We start from the raw sequence: 20,412 nt of genomic DNA, 5'->3' as shown, positions 1-20,412 counted from the left end.
TTAGGATTTCTATCTCTTGCTTAATAAAAACAAATGAAATCTTCCCTTTGAAATTTATTCTCTTTCTCAATCTTCGCATAAAAATTTAATTGCTGCTTATTAAAAGTGATTTTCTGATTATTTCGACGAAACGTGGAATGTTTCGTTGTCGTGGCCTTCAGTCGTTATCTGCAGTAACCCAAAATTGTTCCTTACCTTTTTTATTGTTACTGGATCGCCATCTGACTGCTACATCGAACTGCGACTTGAATATACTTACTATGTTTTACTATACTCAGTTAGCTGCTGGTGGGCTTTCATAATAAGTGGCTGTATTTATTACCAAAGCTGACGTTATTCTTTAGTAGCAAAGGTGACGTTATTCTTTAATTAATTTGACTGAAGTTACGTAACTCATAGTTACACTTTTTCTTGACAACAACTAAATTTTTGCAAAGATTTAGATTGATTGTTTTTGGGATGGATTATAATCAGTAATGCAACATTGCTGGCGAAAATTAATTATATTCTGAAAACGTTTCTTCAAATATTTACTGCTGGTAATGAAATGATTTTACAAACGTTCAAATGGGACTTACTTTTTCCAATAATCTTACAACTAGCATTGCGCAAACATACCTTCAGTAGTTTTGAGTTTCGCAAAGAAAATAATTCAATAATATTAGTTACTCTTATGATAATAGTTAGCTGATGTCTCTGTACATCCGTTTATAATCTCCTGTAAATCATAGCTGGTGGCTGGCAGGTACACCGCTCCTCTCAACCTCTCGCTTCAGACCTGCTACCAACTCGCTTCACATCTCGCTTACTACTGATTTCCTACGAACGCTAAAGTGCGGTCTCTCCTGCCAACAATGCTTTCTCGTGCAGACAATCACTGCTACCATTACAAAATGTATCAATGCGCGCTCTTTCCCGCTCTTTTCTTAAAATGTATCAATACGGGGTCTCTCCCGCCCTTTTTAAAATTACTTCAATGTGCGGTCTCTCCTGCCAACAATACTTTGGTGCAGACATTCCCTGCCACCACAATTATTTCCAACATGTTGTTGTTGTTGTCTTCAGTCCTGAGACTGGTTTGATGCAGCTCTCCATGCTACTCTATCCTGTGCAAGCTTCTTCATCTCCCAGTACCTACTGCAGCCTACATCCTTCTGAATCTGCTTTGTGTATTCATCTCTTGGTCTCCCTCTACGATTTTTACCCTCCACGCTGCCCTCCAGTACTAAATTGGTGATCCCTTGATGGCTCAGAACATGTCCTACCAACCGTTCCCTACTTCTAGTCAAGTTGTGCCACAAAGTCCTCTTCTCCCCAATTATATTCAATGCCTCCTCATTAGTCATGTGATCTACTCATCTAATCTTCAGCATTCTTCTGTAGCACCACAGTTCGACAGCTTCTATTCCCTTCTTGTCTAAAATCTATATAGCCCACGTTTCACTTCCATACATGGCTTCACTTCATACAAATACTTTCAGAAACGACTTTCTTCTTCAGAAACACTTTCCTAGCCATTGCCAGTCTACATTTTATATCCTCTCTACTTCGACAATCATCAGTTATTTTGCTCCCCAAATAGCAAAACTCATTTACTACTTTAAGCGTCTCATTTCCAAACCTAATTCCCTCAGCATCACCCGATTTAATTCGACTGTATTTCATTATCCTTGTTTTGCTTTTGTTGATGTTCATCTTATATCCTCATTTCAAGACACTGTCCATTCCGTTCATCTGCTCTTCCAAGCCCTTTGCTGTCTCTGACAGAATTACAATGTCATCGGCGAACATCAAAGTTTTTATTTCTTCTCCATGGATTTTAATGCCTACTGCGAACTTTTCTTTTGTTTCCTTTACTGCTTGCTCAATATACAGATTGAAGAGCATCGGGTAGAGGCTACAACCCTGTCTCAATCCCTTCCCAACCACTGCTTCCCTTTCATGTCCCTCGACTCTCATAACTGCCATCTGGTTTCTGTACAAATATTAATTATTCCTACTTAATCCTATTAATAAAATATAAACATCTTTCATAAATTGTGGTTTGACAATAGGCAATAAAGAAAATGGTTCAAATGGCTCTGAGCACTATGGGACTCAACTTCTGAGGTGATTAGTCCCCTAGAACTTAGAACTAGTTAATCCTAACTAACCTAAGGACATCACACACATCCATGCCCGAGGCAGGTTTCGAACCTGCGACCGTAGCGGTCTCGCGGCTCCAGACTGCAGCGCCTAGAACCGCTCGGCCACTCCGGCCGGCGCAACAGTCAATAGACGTCTTACAACGCTACCCTACTGATACCAGTGTATTTCCCTTCAGAGAAAACATCCTTTTCCGACGGTTTCTATGGCGCCAATTCCCATAACGAGCAGAAAGGATTACGGCGTGTTTTGTTGCACCAGAGCCAAAAATTCGCTTCGCGCAGATCGACCTACTCTGGCACTGAAAATTAAGTCTCATACGGAGTAAAGAACGACGCACTCTCCTGTTATACCGCAGCGGGAATTTTCCCCGGCCCGCAGCTCCGCGCGCCCCTTTTTATCACTCGGCGTACGAAACAAGCGGGGCGGAAGCTCACGGGTGTGGCCGTGTTCCACAGCGCGGCAACGTCAATCCCATGAACACGACGCTCAGTTCCCAGCCAGCTGCTAGAGCGCCTACTAGCTGACGTCGAGAGGCTCTATTACTAACTCGCTCGTAAATTTTAATCCAGGATACAAAACAAATTTCCTGCCAATTTCCTGCATCCACGGCGGCGGGCGCGCCTATCCTCTGCTCCCTCAGCCTGTGGCTCTGCTCTCCGGTTTCTGCACTGCATACACCCCTCTCCCCCCCCCCACCCCCGCAACCCTCACGCTTCCCCCCGTCTTTTCGCTTTATTTCGGTTTCAGTAACTAACTAGAGAGCGAAAAAAAAAATGGAGAATCGAGCAGTTCTCTCCCTCGTCCCGAAGGTTGCTATTTTTAGCCGGTCCGCGTGGAAATTCTTGCGTTTCACGTTACGGGAGTAAATATGATTGCACGGCGCACTCCTTTTCCTGCGTTCGGTCTTTTCCGCAGTTTTTTTTTTCTTTCCCCTCTTTTTACTTTCAGTGGGAGCTCCGACATTCTCGCTCCCCCCACCAGCTCCTTTGGGCGGCCCCGCGCAATCAAGAGGCGCCTACAAAAGCTTTATAGGCGGCCTTTATACGCCGCAGCCGGCACAGCTACTGATTAATGCGACGTCAGTCGGATGAAAAGGCACGCGGGCCGAGCGTCGAACGCCGGCGAGGGGCGGGGCCGACCGCCAACAATCGCGCCTGTGTATCGCTTAATGAAAACTTTCTGCCCGCCATTCCGCTGCAGATTGATTCCGCGGCCGTCAGAGGGCGCCCACCACTCGAGAGCCTGAGCGCCTCATTAATTATTACGGCCTTTGTTTCCGCCGAGATGGCTCATTCGGAGCCCTCGGTGTAGGAACGTTCTAAGTCGGCGATTTCACAAGCGCCTCACGCCATCTCACGGTGGCGCCCGATGATTCTCGAATGGGCAGGTTGCTCAGAATCAGCGGCAACCAGGAATGCTTCGTAAAGGTCATTGTGGTCGCGTGGATTCCTGGTCCACCAGTTAACGTCTTTTAGGCCGCCTCACCTTCCGTATCCGTCAATCAAAAATGTTCAGATGTGTGTGAAACCTTATGAGACCTAACTACTAAGGTCATCAGTCCCAAAGCCCACAGCCGGCCGGAGTGGCCAAGCGGTTCTAGCCGCTACAGTCTGGAACCGCGCCACCGCTACGGTCGCAGGTTCGAATCCTGCCTCGGGAATGGATATGTGTGATGTCCTTAGGTTGGTTACGTTTAACTAGTTCTAAGTTCTAGGGGACTGATGACCTCAGAAGTTAAGTCCATAGTGCTCAGAGCCATTTGAACAGTTTGAACCCTAATCCCAGACACCACTTACTCTAAATTATCCTAAGGACAAACACACACACCCATGCCCGAGGGAGGACTCGAACCACCGCCGGGACCAGCCGCACAGTCCATGACTGCAGCGCGTCAGACCGCTCGGCTTATCCCGCGCGGCTATCCGTCAATCCCTCACCATTATCCTGTAAGGGCTTATTACATTAATGGCACATTAAAATTGCTACACCACGAAGATGAAGTGCTACAGACGCGAAATTTAACCGACAGGAAGAGGATGCTGTGATATGCAAATGATTAGCTTTTCAGAGCATTCACACAAGTTTGGCGACGGTGGCGACACCTACAACGTGCTGACATGAGGAAAGTTTCCAACCGACTTCTCATACACAAACAGCAGTTGACCGGCCCTGCCTGGTGAAACTTTGTTGTGAAGCCTCGTGTAAGGAAGAGAAATGCGTACCATCACGTTTCCGACTTCGATAAAGGTCGGATTGTAGAATATCGCGATTGAGGTTTATCGTATCGCGACATTGCTGCTCATGTTGGCCGAGAACCAATGACTGTTAGCAGAATATGGAATCGGTGGGTTCAGGAGGATAATACGGAATGCCGTACTGGATCCCAACGGTCTCGTATCACTAGCAGTCGAGATGACAGGCATCTTATCCGCATGGCTGTAACGGATCGTGCAGCCACGTCCCGATCCCTGAGTCAACAGATGGGGACGTTTGCAAGACAACAACCATCTGCACGAACAGTTCGACGACGTTTGCAGCAGCATGGACTATCAGCTCGGAGACCATGGCTGCGGTTACCCTTGACACTGCATCACAGACAGGAGCGCCTCCGATGGTGTACTCAACGAACAACCTAGGTGCACGAATGGCAAAACGTCATTTTTTCGGATGAATCCAGGTTCTGTTTACAGCATCATGATGGTCGCATCCGTGTTTGGCGAAATCGCGATGAACGCACATTGGAAGCGTGTATTCGTCATCACCATACTGGCGTATCACCCAGCGTGATGGTATGGGATGCCATTGTTAACACGTCTCGGTCACCTCTTGTTCGTATTGACGGCACTTTGAACAGTGGACGTTACATTTCAGATGTGTTACGACCCGTGGCTCTACCCTTCATTCGATCCCTGCGAAACCCTACGTTTCAGCAGGATAATGCACGACCGCATGTTGCAGGTCCTGTAAGGGGCTTTCTGGATACAGAAAATGTTCGACTGCTGCCCTGGCCAGCACATTCTCCAGATCTGTCACCAATTGAAAACGTCTGGTCAATGGTGGCCGAGCAACTGGCTCGTCATAATACGGCAGTCACTACTCCTGATGAACTGTGGTATCGTGTTGAACCTGCATGGGCAGCTGTACCTGTACACGCCATCGAAGCTCTGTTTGACTCTATGCCCAGGCGTATCAAGGCCGTTATTACGGCCAGAGGTGGTTGTTTTGGGTACTGATTTCTAAGGATCTATGCACCAAAATTCCGTGAAAATGTAACCACATGTCAGTTCTAGTATAATATATTTGACCAATGAATACCCATTTATCATCTGCGTTTCTTCTTGATGTAGCCATTTTAATGGCCAGTAGTGTAATTTTCCCTATCTCCTCTCGGTGGTCTCGCGGTTCTAGGCGCGCAGTCCGGAACCGTGGGACTGCTACGGTCGCAGGTTCGAATCCTGCCTCGGGCATGGATGTGTGTGATGTCCTTAGGTTAGTTAGGTTTAAGTTGTTCTAAGTTCTAGGGGACTGATAACCACAGCAGTTGAGTCCCATAGTGCTCAGAGCCTATCTCTTCTCTCACATTGGAAACCTTCGGATTCCATCCATTTTCCGAAAACTTGACACCAACTATCCCTTATTATTAATCGTTCTGCTCTGCTGTGCTTGTACTCACACATCCCCCACAACCTACACGCTTCCTACGTCTTACCCTAACGAAACTGTAATCTCCTCCCCTAACTGACGACGGAAACCGCCCAGAGATACATCCATCCCTCAAGCCTTAACAGCACTCCTCTTTCTCTTTCATGTCAGGGATGGCCTTTGCCCCTCTCCCTTTCTCCACCTTTCTTTCATGGTTCGGTGTTCCCCTCCCCAAATCTTTCTTCCCACATATTTTGAAAAGCATTCTCCCTCACTTACTGCTAATATCAAGTAAGTAACATTTTCTGTTTTTGTAAAGACTGTTGTCAGCTGATCATGTACAAAAAAAAAGAAGGCAACCGTATTTTACTTAAAATCTCCAATGTTCCGAAGCCCTTTTCGATAACTTTTAAAAATATGTTTTTCTGGAAACCATGTTTCAATGGTTTGTAAATATTATTGGTATAGCTGCTACCTCACTTTGGTCATTATGGGCGAGAGAATGGAATAACAATACAGATAAACGTGAGGAAGTCAACAAGTGGCTGCCTCGTCACTTTGGTCAAGACGTGTGGGAGAACGAAGTAACAATAAATAAAAATTGTGTCATTGCAGCTACTTCACTCCTATTCTCTACCAGCCGACACAGTTACTGTTTCTCATGGGTGGTCTTGGGTTTAAAAAAATGTAAACTAAATATTACGATAAATTTTATAAAGAACCGACAAGTTACGCCAAGGAAAAAGAGATAGAACTACAATGGACACGTTATTCCATGGACTCTTGCGCTTCTATGCATGAACTGTCTTTGCTTTGTCATTCTCTTATCTTATCTGCTTGGATTCGGACCTACGAGGACGTTCTTGTGTAAAGCTCATCTTGCTGTACCAGCTAATAATGTAACTTGCACTTATAACCAGAAAAATACCATGGTTATTTTGTCAAATGAATTTGTGTATGCGGTCAATCAATTTGTAATCTGATACCTGAATTGTCCTAAGTAGATATGGGCCTTAACAAAGAATTTTCATTGTTAGGCGCCATCTCAGAAAATCTTTAACATTTTTCTTTTAGCTGATCTACGAGACGTGCCGTCGGTTAGGACAATTAACTTTCTTGCAGACCCTACGAGCCCGGCGGCCGCTGATAATAATTTAACAATTTTTACTTACAGCTTTTCTTTAAATAACGAGATAACATCCTAGGAGGAAAAGGTCTGGTCACAGGATTCCAGTTCCATTATAGAATTTCATGTGTAGATGCTACCCTTGTTTTCTTATATTGGGGAATCTAGACGAAACCACGATATTAGGTTACGTATTGCAGTAGTTTACATCGAACAGACTTGTGAAATATTCTGTAGTGCAATAAGCACACTACTTCTCACGAGCCTGGAATAATATCTGTGGTGTTAGGTAAAGAAGGAAAGGGCAATTAATCATTGACGAGTACGTAACTACCCTAAGAACTGAGCTAGTTTATTAATTACTGATGTGTGTCGGGCTAACTTAAAATATATTGTACTATTAAGAACATCTTATGAGTCATTCTCAGAAAAGTGTTTTCAGCCACTACTATTGACTCATTAAGAATCCGATTACATTTGCAGACTACTGTATATTTTTTATATATCACTGTTTTATATTTTTACATTACAACAGTTCCCACATCTCAAACGCCTGGAATACAGTTACCAGTCCTGCGACTTCAGGTGTGTACCCCATCCTCTAATACACTTGCCTACTGCTGCATCTTCATCAAGAAGTCTCACCTTACTAACAGACAAGTCTTCGTAGACAAGACCGCTAACGCCCGCCTGTGCGGTAGGGCGCAACTCGGAGGTGAGCCCGTTGATGCTGATCTGTCCGTCGGATGGGAACGTTAAGTTCGGCGGCACCTTTGGTGCGATTCGACAAGAGCAAGCTGTGTGGTGGCACCGTGTTTCACCCTCTCCCTCTCTCACATTGGAAACCTTCGGATTCCATCCATTTTCCGAAATGGCACACAGTTTTAATATGTCAGTACGTCTTCAGTGAGAATCGCCGTGCCACAAGCGCAAATTTATGCGCGATTCTTCTTCAGTGCAGAAAATGTAAAAGGATCTGCAATCTCTCAGGTTTCCTCGGAGCTGGAACACCGTAACTAGGTCTCAGTTGTGCAGATAAGTGAGTGCCTTGGTGACATAATATTTCGGTGGGGCTGTCCGAAGGAATCATCAGGTGTCACGAAAGTTACTTTGATATTAAGAACTTACTCGTGGTTTTATACTGTGTGTATGGGTTTCCCTGTGGTGCGTTGGCGTCAGGTCCTCTCCCAGTCGTCTGTGAGCAGCGCGCTCCCATTCTCTGCATAGGTACACTTACACGTCTCTGTTGTTCTGTGTGCACTCCACTTGCTTAGTTGTTGGAAGGAACCTTCTAATTCACTTGTCCGCACATTCAGGAGTCTGCAAGGGCTTTTATATGGTCCGCTGCAGTCGCAGAGCAAGGAAAACAGGAAACTAAATTAGTTTGAGTGGTCTATCAACGGCTCAACTGCGTTGTATCCGAATAAATCAGAGAATTTTATTTGATAACAGCGTGGTGTACCTCCTCATAGGTTGTTAAGTCAAGGTGTTCCAAATCGCTGATTGGCCGCAATGAGCTGGCCGACAGGAATTGTTTGAATTGTTTGCTACAGCCTCTGGATTCACCCAATTTCAAGCTATGTGAATTCTCTCGTCAGCAGTTTGTATACTACCGTCTTTTACGGCTCTTTTTTTTTTTATCTAGACCAGTCGTTGCGAAACTTACCAGAATTACTATGATAAGTTAGAAAACTCGTAATAAATTACTCCCATGACAGAGTATGCACTTCGGCCTGCCCGTGGATCACTATTCGATAACTTACATAGAGCAAAAACAGGCATTTAATTCAATTACTCTGTCGGCCTTTGTAAAGAATAAGCCTGATAACTTAAATTTTTATGAACACTGAACTTAGTTTCTTTCGACAAATTCAAAGTAACTCTCTCTTGATACATACGCAATATTTTTGTTGCGTACTTTACCTCAACAAATGAACAGTTGGTGCATCTCAGTCACTAAGTTTACATATGACGTTGCTTCCTGTACACAAAAACCGAATTTCGCAAATCGTTTTCCGCTGTCGTGTTTACATGTTAAAGCTTGGAGTGGATTTACTAGCCCAGTTAAATACGGCGGCTGGAAAACAGCTGATCCAGTTTCTGAGTCAGTCAACACAATCGTTATTTCTCTTCACTTAAATATTACAGCTACACAGCTTCAAGCTCAGTCTGATATTTCTGCTTCTCCTTCACTGCACAATAAGTCTATATTAACCGAATATTCGGAAAGTAAGATGTATCTTGACAAACAAAGCACGTTTCAAATCCGGTTGCGTTTACACGGTAGCAAAAATCGACTGCGGAATTTGCAAAACCGGCAACTAGAAGCGGGTTTTTAGCATCGATTTTTGAGTGTTGACGTGGCCGCCCGGAAGTGGTATTGGGAAATCGCTTTACGAAATCCGGTTTTGGGAGCACCGTGTAAATGGGGTGAGTGACTGGTAGCCAACGTTTCATCCCAGCGCAGGCAGGAATTCTCTCCCACGTCCGTATCTGTGCACCAGACCATGCTGTTTGCACTATGCAGTCGACTGCTGTAACCTACAGCAACAATTAAACACGTTTGCAATTACGGTATTTACTGGACATCAGGTATCAATACAACTTCAGTCGCTGAATCCTTGAGTCAGGGGAAAAACTGTAGTCCACACTAAAATTAACGACTTACAAAGGGCGTCAATAATAACTTTCCATGATCAGAATCTTCCACATGACATAGGCCACTCCACAGTAGAGCAGGTTCAAAAATGGTTCAAATGGCTCTGAGCACTATAGGACTTAACTTCTGAGGTCATCAGTCCCCTAGAACTTAGAACTACTTAAACCTAACTAACGTAAGGACATCACACACATCCATGCCCGAGGCAGGATTCGAACCTGCAACCGTAGCGGTCGCGCGGTTCCAGACTGTAGCGCCTAGAACCGCTCGGCCACTCTGGCCGGCAGTAGAGCAGGTATCCAGCGGAAATGTTTCCAAGCCAATCACCTGCAGTCTTGCACTACTGATAGAGTCAATGCACAAGGTGGTTATAATTAAACTTTCGCACCGTCCTAACGCATACGTTCGTTGTACGTCCCAAATTGGTTTTGGCCGAGCGGTTCCACGCGCTTCAGTCTGGAAGCGCGCGACCGCTATAGTCACAGCTTCGAATCCTGCCTCGAGCATGGATGTGTGTGATATCCTTAGGTTAGTTAACTTTAAGCAGTTCTAAGTTCTAGGGGACTGCTGACCTCAAATGTTAAGCCCCATAGCGCTCAGAGCCATTTGAACCATTTTGAACCACATTGGTTTCTGCGGATATTACACGCAGTTATGCTTGTCTGTTAGCACTGACAACTCTACGCCACCGCCGCTGCTCTTGGTCGTTCAGTGAAAGCCGTTGGCCACTGCGTTGTCTGTGGTGAGAGGTAAGCGTGAAATGTGGTATTCTCGGCACACTATTGGTACTGTATACCTCGGAATATTGAATTCCCTAACAATTTTCGAAATTGAATATCCCATGTGTCTACCTCCACTTATCATTGCGCGTTCTGAGTCGGTTAATTCCCGTCGACTGGACATATTCAAGTCGGGAACACCTGAGTACAAATGACGGCTACGCCACTCCACTGCCCTTTTGTACCCTGTCTGCGCAATACCACTGCCGTCTGTATATGCGCATATCGCTACCCCATGACTTTTGTCACATTAGTGTACATCTCGCTGTTCCTGCAAACTACGGTTCGGCGGTTTGTGGGCGCTATTGAGGCCAGGGGTTGTTGGCCTCTGAGGTGGATGGTGCAACCGAGCTCGCAGAGATCAGGAGATTAGTATTTCACCAGCCTGGTGCGGCAGCAGTAGAGTGGTGAGTCGATGCCTGGCAGTCCTTCGACGTAGCCCCATGACAGCGTCATTGTTAAAACATTCATTTATTACTCAACAAACCACAATAGGCGATACGAAGCTCGCAGAAGGCGGTGCTAGAGTTCGTAACAGCAAGCGGCCCGGCATCTTGTAGTGCCACATGGCCAGTGGAACGATGACGCCAGGGACTCAGCAGAGTCACTACTTCAGCAGCAGCTGACAGCCCGCGATGCATACTGGGTGCTCAAAATGGGACGCCGGGAATCCAGCGTAACCTAGACAGCTCACACCAATAGTATCTGCCCATATGAACAGAGGTGGGCAGCAAGGACTTTACCCACACGAGTGATGGGGGCTGAGCAGCTGCACAGCCATCGGCTCGAACTGTAGATCTCCAGGATTGTGGGCCAGCAGCGATGAGGTAGGCTTGCCTGTTGGAGAGCACTAAGTCAGCAACATCGGACCAAATGCAAACAGCAGGGCTGCAGCTGGCCGTGGCAGCATCGAGAAGATGGTGCGTTGTTGAACCCTGTAGACCTGTAGGCCATTGTAAACACCTCCTTTAAGTTGTTAGCCAGCAAACTGCAATGTCTCTCTCTACAAATAGATAGTATTTATATGGACCTGGCACGTCTTTGTCTTGTTGAAGCGTCGGTTCCTATCACATAACCCACAACAAAGCCACTGTTCGGGCATGAGGCAATATGTCACATTACAGTGGCTCTGTCTTTCTGTTGTGGCCAGCTATGGCGCTTCTGATCCCTCTGCTTGGCCATAGCATGTAGTAATCCCCTTGAAACCTCAGGTACAGTCCTTACCACATCAGCAGGTAGCCCATGATGTAACTTAGCCTGGCCAGCCCGCACTGACCTGCTTCCAAAGCCTCTTGCGTTAGCTACGGGTGGTGTCCCAACTTACACAGCCATGCCAAATAAATTAATTGTGGCGCAATACCGCAAATCTGCTGCCCGAAAACGCCACAGAAGAGCTCCATCGTATTCTGATGAGGCGAATTTTTTGACCAAGACATCAAGGTGAGTTCGCTGTCACGCTTCTCAAATCACGAGACCACGATTATGCTCCTGTGACACAGTTATCATACTGAAAGATGCCATCGCCATTGGGGAAGACATCAGGCGTGCAGGAATGTAGGTGGTTTGCAATGATGTTCACGTAATCCACACGTAGTCCACGTAGCCATGGTGCCTTTAGTCGTTATCACAGGTCCCATGGAAGCCCAGTATCCATAACACTCCCCCATCCACCTACCTATACAGGACGATGCATGTTTCGAGCAGCCGTTCATCTGGATAATTGCGTATCCGGACACGATCAGTGACCTGGTGTAACAGGAAACGTGATTCGTCCGACCACGTGACGCATTTACATTGATCCATTGTCCATTCTCCATGACCCAGTGCTCACTACAGTCAAGCCGGCCGCTGTAGCAGAGCGGTTCTAGGTGCTTCAGTCCGGAACCGCGCTGCTGCTACGGTTGCAGGTTCGAATCCTGCCTCGGGCATGGATGTTTGTGATATCCTTAGGTTAGTCAGGTTTAAGTAGTTGTAAGTTCCATAGTGCTTCGAGCCGTTTGAACGATTTCACTACAGTCATAGCTGACGATCTCGGTAGATCAACATGGGAATGCGTGTGAGTCATCTGATCTGATACGTTCATCAACGTGCGCTGAGCGGTGTGCCTGAAATAGCACTATATTTGGTGTCAGACCTGCCACAGCTCGTTGTCTATCCTCCCTCACAGAATGGGCAAGCCTCCGGCCTCCACCTCCAGTGACGAGGCGTGGACGTCCAAACCATTGTCTTGTGGTTTCATCATCCTTCCAACTACTTTTTATAGATGATCGCGACAGTACCACGCCAACAGTGGACTAGCACCGCAGTTTTCGCGATACTGGGTCCCAGGTGCTGAACCACAAGTATCCGCCATTTGTCAAAATCTTTTATGTCAGCGGATATCCTCATTTCCAAGCCTCATCGCCGTTAGAATTTCCCATTCGCCTCTTCTCCACTTATATAAGTTCATTGCCACATCAGGAGTTCGCAGTGCCGCCAGGCTACATTCAGTCTCTCACATTTTTTTAGGCCCATGGGTGCATGTTTCTCTATAGTTTCTCCCGACGATGGTGACATCGATTAGCCACACGCGGTTAGATCCCGCAGACCTACCAGATTGGGGGACGTCAAATGCTTCGCTTCAGTTGCTGTACCAGATAGTCCCATACATTTTCTGTGGAACCGAGATGAGGTGATTAAATCTGCTCTCGAGGTCTGATAGGGTATCTGATGTTCCGTCAAGCCAGAATCGCATGCGTGTAGCCTTGTGAACACAGCTGTCACCACCTTGTAAGACAAGATTGTCTACTGTATGCTTGCCATGAAGATGTATCAGAAAGGGAAACACTTGGCCACTAAGAATGTTCTAATAACCGTCTCGGTTTATAGTCACAGTTTTACCGTCTACAGACACTAAAATGGCCAGTGTGCTTTTCATAGGATGCGTGGACGGACCAGTAGGAGAACTAATGTTTTGTTCGGCGAGCTCTTAGTTTGCTACGAAACCGTTTGTGTACCACAAGGGGCCGATGTGTGTTCAGCCAGTATTTCGAGATGGGCCAGAATGCTCTTTATTCTAAGGGGTTATCTTCTGTAAACTGCATTCTTTTAAAACAAATTTCACACTGAGAGGCCGACGTCGTGTATGAAGCTGTAGAATTTGTCAAGGGGGCCTAAAGATGAATCAGAAGCCAAATCATAGCACATTCTGCCTAAATTGAAGTGGAATGTCAAAACAAAATACCTTTAGTTATCTAAATTTACAGTTTTATTTTATTTGTGATACCAGTTTCGGCGTTACAATTAGGCTGTCTTCAGGTCCCTGTATAAACACAACAATTACAACGTGTAAAATACATAACAAAAAGGTGGTGAAAATTTTTAAGAAATCAAATTATACACAATAGTAACATCTGGTAAACGTATAACAAAACCAAACCGTACAGAGAGTGACATCAAAGTTAAAGATAAATCAAGGAATAAAATGAGAGGACATTACACAATGTATTAATATAAACTAGGGAACAAAATATTTATGCTATGAATAGTAAAAAAGAACCTATAACTGGAAGTCAAAATTACATATTACGCATAGAGAACCACGGTGTAATGCTAGCGTTAATGGCAGTGAAACACCTGGAACAAAACAATCATAGTCATATACTGATGAGTGCAGTTTGAAGGTAAAATGTTGTCAAACAAACATGTAAAACATAAAACCTCTTACTGGAGGTCAACCCCCTATTAACCACTTCTATCACCGTGTTCCATATACTAATAAGAACTAATTAAGGAATATAAAGCGAAGTCAAGGTATTCTGTCAATCACAGCTTCATTAGGTGCCACCTATCTAATAAAAACATTTTAATGAGCTCATCTGTTAAGCTAATGTAATGTACCGTAACGAATTCCCATAAGCACGAAGTATTGAAGTATTGTATGGAAATGGTTATAACCAACATTATCATGAAAGTAACAAGTTTGCTGGAAAGTACGCATGTGGCTAGGTGATACAGCAAACTATAAACTATGAAGTAATTCTAAAGGAGAGTACTGCAATGCGTACATAGTTCCTTAGGTAGACATACATTTCAGTGAGAACAACGAAAGATGCGTACCTCTGTGTCACACCCTATATGCTTACTACACATTGCCACTGTACCTAATTTGATTTTTTTTTAATTTACAGCATCCTTTTGTTATGTATTTTACACTGTTGTCTTTGTTGTACTGCACAGGGACCTGAAAATGGCGCAATGTAACGCTGAAACTGGTAGCAAAAAAATAAATGAATAAAACAGAAAATTTAGACGGCTAAAGGTACTTTAATTTGGTATCGTACATTGAATAGCACAGGTCCTGCAATCATCTTGTATAAGAAGAAACCCGCCGGTACCATTTCTAACTTTCTCATGAAGCAGTTTGTTTTCACATACTTCTTCCATCTTCTACGTGTTTCAAGAAGTTTTATCCACCTTTCATAAAAAACAGAAAATTTAGAGGGCTAAAGGTATTTTGATTTGGTATCGTACATTGAATAGCGGAGGTCCTGCAACCATCTTGTATAAGAAGAAACCCGCCGGTACCATTTCTAACTTTCTCATGAAGCAGTTTGTTTTCACATACTTCATTCATCTTCTACGTGTTTCAAGAAGTTTTATCCACCTTTCATAAGCAAGGGTCATGTTCTTCGATAGCAGCACTGGTGAAGCATTCAATATTTAAAAAAGTTTCTGCATGGACTACAGAGGGCTGAAAACATAAACAGCACTAAGAGAGAAAGAGAAAAATAGCAGCTCGTACAGCACAGATGACAAGAAACCTTGAAACGTGGTGTTAAAGAAAGTGATGTAATGAAAAATTGAGGGGTTAATTCCCGAGTAGTATACTTTTCTTGTGACTCAGGTTGACCCTACATAGAAAAGTTGATGGCCGCTGTTTCTGAAGTAATTTCAACACTTTTGTGCCGTTCAGATATACTAGAAATCATGTGAAAAGCTGAAAATGCAATACTGTGAGATTCCTTAGACGTTTATGGTTCTAATGGTTCAAATGGCTCTAAGCACTATGGGACTTAACATCTGAGGTCATGAGTCCCCTAGACTTAGAACTATTTAAACCTAACCAACCTATCACACACATTCATGGCCGAGGCAGGATTCGAACCTTCGACCGTAGCAGCCGCGTGGTTCCGGACTGAAGCGCCTAGAACCGCTCGGCCACCGCGGCCGGCGAGACGTTTATGTCACTGGAGTCTGAACAGTAGCACAATTGGAGGTCGATGGAGAAAGGGGCTAGAGGTGGCTTTGACCTTTTTGAAGGAATCATCGAGCTATCAGCCTGAGGGGATCTGCCAAAACTTAAATGAGGATGGCTCAATGAAGATGGCTAAATAAGTCTAGTGTTCCATTCACTTTGTCACGTCACTCGACAGTATCCTAACATACTACAGCAGGCTCGAGATACTCTCGTAAGAACGACCGTTAGATGTATTTTCAAACAATGACTTCAAAATCATTTGAGCCCATTTCGCAACAAACGATTAGTCGTGAGTCACTGTAGAAACATATGACAGTGATTTGATCGTATAGGTTAAAACACACAGCGTTAGCTTGGCAGACATTAAGGCAAGCCAGATCCGGACCGAATCCGTGAGACCAGTTAACAACTGTAGGTCTGCTACAAGGGCAACCGTGAAAGTGGTTTTTGGGTGGTTCTTCAAGTTCGGCTAGGCAAATGATCTGCTAGTCCCAAATCTCCACTTCATAAAATACGATATTCTAACCGAACTATCAAGAGCACCGGAGGCGGAATAGGCGCTAGGAAAAAAGCAAGCACAGATGTGTACTAGTCACGAGGATCTTCCATCAGCAAATACGAGGGTATTGTCGGTGACTATTGGATCGTTGCTGGTCATTACCATGCAAAAGAAGACGTGTTGAATGAGTCGATGCGCTTCATCGAGCTGTGAGGCAAAGGGAAAAGGAGAACCGCCCACATGTTGACTCAACATCCAAATTGATTCTTGCTGCTCGTGTATGACTCAGAACGTGTGAAGAGCAACAGTCATATGCCACTCGAATACAGAGCAGTAACATAATCTAACGAAAGCCTAACTGTCTCTTTCGTAATAATATACACTCCTGGAAATTGAAATAAGAACACCGTGAATTCATTGTCCCAGGAAGGGGAAACTTTATTGACACATTCCTGGGGTCAGATACATCACATGATCACACTGACAGAACCACAGGCACATAGACACAGGCAACAGAGCATGCACAATGTCGGCACTAGTACAGTGTATATCCACCTTTCGCAGCAATGCAGGCTGCTATTCTCCCATGGAGACGATCGTAGAGATGCTGGATGTAGTCCTGTGGAACGGATTGCCATGCCATTTCCACCTGGCGCCTCAGTTGGACCAGCGTTCGTGCTGGACGTGCAGACCGCGTGAGACGACGCTTCATCCAGTCCCAAACATGCTCAATGGGGGACAGATCCGGAGATCTTGCTGGCCAGGGTAGTTGACTTACACCTTCTAGAGCACGTTGGGTGGCACGGGATACATGCGGACGTGCATTGTCCTGTTGGAACAGCAAGTTCCCTTGCCGGTCTAGGAATGGTAGAACGATGGGTTCGATGACGGTTTGGATGTACCGTGCACTATTCAGTGTCCCCTCGACGATCACCAGTGGTGTACGGCCAGTGTAGGAGATCGCTCCCCACACCATGATGCCGGGTGTTGGCCCTGTGTGCCTCGGTCGTATGCAGTCCTGATTGTGGCGCTCACCTGCACGGCGCCAAACACGCATACGACCATCATTGGCACCAAGGCAGAAGCGACTCTCATCGCTGAAGACGACACGTCTCCATTCGTCCCTCCATTCACGCCTGTCGCGACACCACTGGAGGCGGGCTGCACGATGTTGGGGCGTGAGCGGAAGACGGCCTAACGGTGTGCGGGACCGTAGCCCAGCTTCATGGAGACGGTTGCGAATGGTCCTCGCCGATATCCCAGGAGCAACAGTGTCCCTAATTTGCTGGGAAGTGGCGGTGCGGTCCCCTACGGCACTGCGTAGGATCCTACGGTCTTGGCGTGCATCCGTGCGTCGCTGCGGTCCGGTCCCAGGTTGACGGGCACGTGCACCTTCCGCCGACCACTGGCGACAACATCGATGTACTGTGGAGACCTCACGCCCCACGTGTTGAGCAATTCGGCGGTACGTCCACCCGGCCTCCCGCATGCCCACTATACGCCCTCGCTCAAAGTCCGTCAACTGCACATACGGTTCACGTCCACGCTGTCGCGGCATGCTACCAGTGTTAAAGACTGCGATGGAGCTCCGTATGCCACGGCAAACTGGCTGACACTGACGGCGGCGGTGCACAAATGCTGCGCAGCTAGCGCCATTTGACGGCCAACACCGCGGTTCCTGGTGTGTCCGCTGTGCCGTGCGTGTGATCATTGCTTGTACAGCCCTCTCGCAGTGTCCGGAGCAGGTATGGTGGGTCTGACACACCGGTGTCAATGTGTTCTTTTTTCCATTTCCAGGAGTGTATGACTGGAAGATGGCTATCGTATAACTTCCTCGTACCGCCTTTCTCCAATGTATAGAGTCTCTGCACGGCGCGATGGCCGCCAGTGGCGAATCCTCCGCGTTAATAAGCCAGATCGGGCCGCTCGCAGCGGCCAACAAAGGCGGATGACCCCGCATCAAAGATGCAGCTCCACCCCCTCAATGGCGCTGGGCTACGTCGGGCAAAATTGATGAGAGCGTGAAATGAAGCGGAACTCGAGACTGCCGGGAGCCTTTTTTTCTGCACAAAATTCTCGGATTTTTTTGTATTCCTCCCCGCCCGCCGTCTCTCGGGAGTCCGTCCACGGCACGATAACACGGCGACGCATCCTGGCCGCACGCGACATATTCCCGGCGTATCATTATTCGGCGGCCGTTATGTCTGTCGGAAGTGGCGCGCGGATGCACACCTTCCCGTGGCGAAGACGTGACGACAATGCGGCGGTCTGCAGATAATTGATGATTTGTAACTGCCGGGCCGGGCGGCCGCCAGCAGGAAATGGACGCCGCCTTCCGGCGGCCGCGCGCCGTCGAACGCGGAGAGAGAGAGGCGGTGCCGGACCCGTTTTTTATGCGCCACACCCGACTGCGTCTTACTGGCCGCTTGTTTTATAACTCCGGACGGTGGCTCCTGCTCGGACCCCTTTCTATCTGTCTGCATGCGCACTCCCCGGGCGAAATGGCGCGGGAACATCGCGATTAGGCTCGCCGGTCCGAGGGTCGAACGGGTAAGGGCGACGGCGTGCGGCGGGCGTGGCCGAGGGTTGGGGGGATAGGGTAGGGCAGGGTAGGGTAGGGGACGAGCACGGCCAGAGCCCGCTAATTGTTTTCTGCGGTGCGGCCGCAGGGCTTTGCGGTCGCAGGCCGCAGGACGTGCATTAACGGCCGCTGTCAGCTCTCGGGCCGCAAGCGAACGCCTTGTAGCAGCAGCAGCCGCATTTGCCCCCGTGCGTACACACTGTGACCGGAAAAATACGCCCGTGTTCCGGTCCCATGGCAACACAACATACTTCCCTACATGCTGCTGTTATCTCGGTGGAATCTTTCGACTGTGCTCTGGTGTCCTGTCGCGTCCCAACACAGTTTTGTAGTGCGATAGGAACTTGACGACAATCTGAGGGTTGTTTGAGAGTCCACCTTTATTGTCGGAGATGAGAGGGAGAAAGCTCTCTGAGGTGAAACTGGGTGGTTATTGGTTATACTTGTAATCTTTTAGGATTGATGGCAGGATGGGTATGCTGAAGAGTTCAGTATTTATTTAGTAATACCTTTATTCTCTCTGATAACTTATAAAAGAAATGCCAGTTCCTAACCCCTTTCTGTATTACTTGTCAGTCTCAATTTATTCTTATCAACAGGCCACTCGCCTAAGTTTACAAGAGACAATTACTATTCCGTAAATTGTTCTTGTTAGTTACGAAGCTACTAATACTAACTGTTTCATGAAACAAAAAATGCTTCAAATGGCTCTGAGCACTATGGGAGTTAACATCTGAGGTCATCAGTCCGCTAGAACTTAGAACTACCTAAACCTAACTAACCTAATAACATCACATACATCCATGCCCGAGGCAGGATTCGAACCTGCGACCGTAGCAGTCGCGCGGTTCCAGACTTTTGCGCCTAGAGCCGCTCGGCCACTTCGGCCGGCCTTGAGACAAAGACAGATCGTCTATGTTCAGAGCTATTCTCCAGAATAGATAATGATTACTTGCAGTTGATGTGTGTGTCTCCAGATCTGATCACCGACTTGTCGCTGCGAATATTACTCCTGCATACTCATGTTGCTGCTGCCTGGCGTACTACTGCTCTCGGACTCCTCCGTCAGACTACTCCATCGGATTTCTCCATTAGACTACCTCTTCTCATTTTATCTCTTGCTTATAAACCGTCTAAGTCGCGGCTGACCCTCGATAACAGCCGTTCGGGATATTTCCATTAGCTGGCTCCCTTGACACGTAAATACTTTCATGTTTGATTTCTCTTAGAGGTTTCCACTCGGTGTTACCACTTACGTATACTGGAAAGCTTCCGTTGGCGTCAGGGCTTATATCCCTTGTCGCAGTCTCAGATAGTTTCATCACGTGTTTAATCCGTGATCCGACGGGCTACTGGATGTCCCTACTTACGTAACATATGGAAAACTTCTGTTGTCGTCTATCTTCAGTTCAAATACTGTCTTAATGCACGTGTATTAATCTTATGCGTCTTATCTCTCTTCCCTTCACAAATGTTCTCCACTAGGGTTTCCCAATGCTTAAACTCTGATGCCTCTAATTTCATGAAATGAAAATTGGTCTCTGTTCATTTTATTTGACAAGTATAGCTTAATGAAATTATTAGTAAATTTTTTTCATGGGACTGGACAGCCCATATATAAATGGTCAAAATGTTGGAGTGCCATGTTGTAGCGACTAGTCTGTAGACGATGAATAATATGAATAAACTGAGAAAACCACTGCCTGTCACCGTTTCGCTATGGTACAGGTAGTAGGATT

At 46.3% G+C, this 20,412-nt stretch overlaps 1 pseudogene; it reads right to left on the bottom strand.

Moving 5' to 3' along the window:
* Positions 1–18,608, bottom strand: part of LOC126217136 (ras-like protein 1) — a 43,567-nt pseudogene extending 24,959 nt beyond the window's left edge.
* Positions 18,609–20,412: the final 1,804 nt, after the last annotated feature.

Source organism: Schistocerca nitens, chromosome 1 (assembly GCF_023898315.1).
Source record: "Schistocerca nitens isolate TAMUIC-IGC-003100 chromosome 1, iqSchNite1.1, whole genome shotgun sequence".
Taxonomy (NCBI): Eukaryota; Metazoa; Arthropoda; class Insecta; order Orthoptera; family Acrididae; genus Schistocerca; species Schistocerca nitens.
This window is presented reverse-complemented; position numbering and strand designations above follow the sequence as displayed.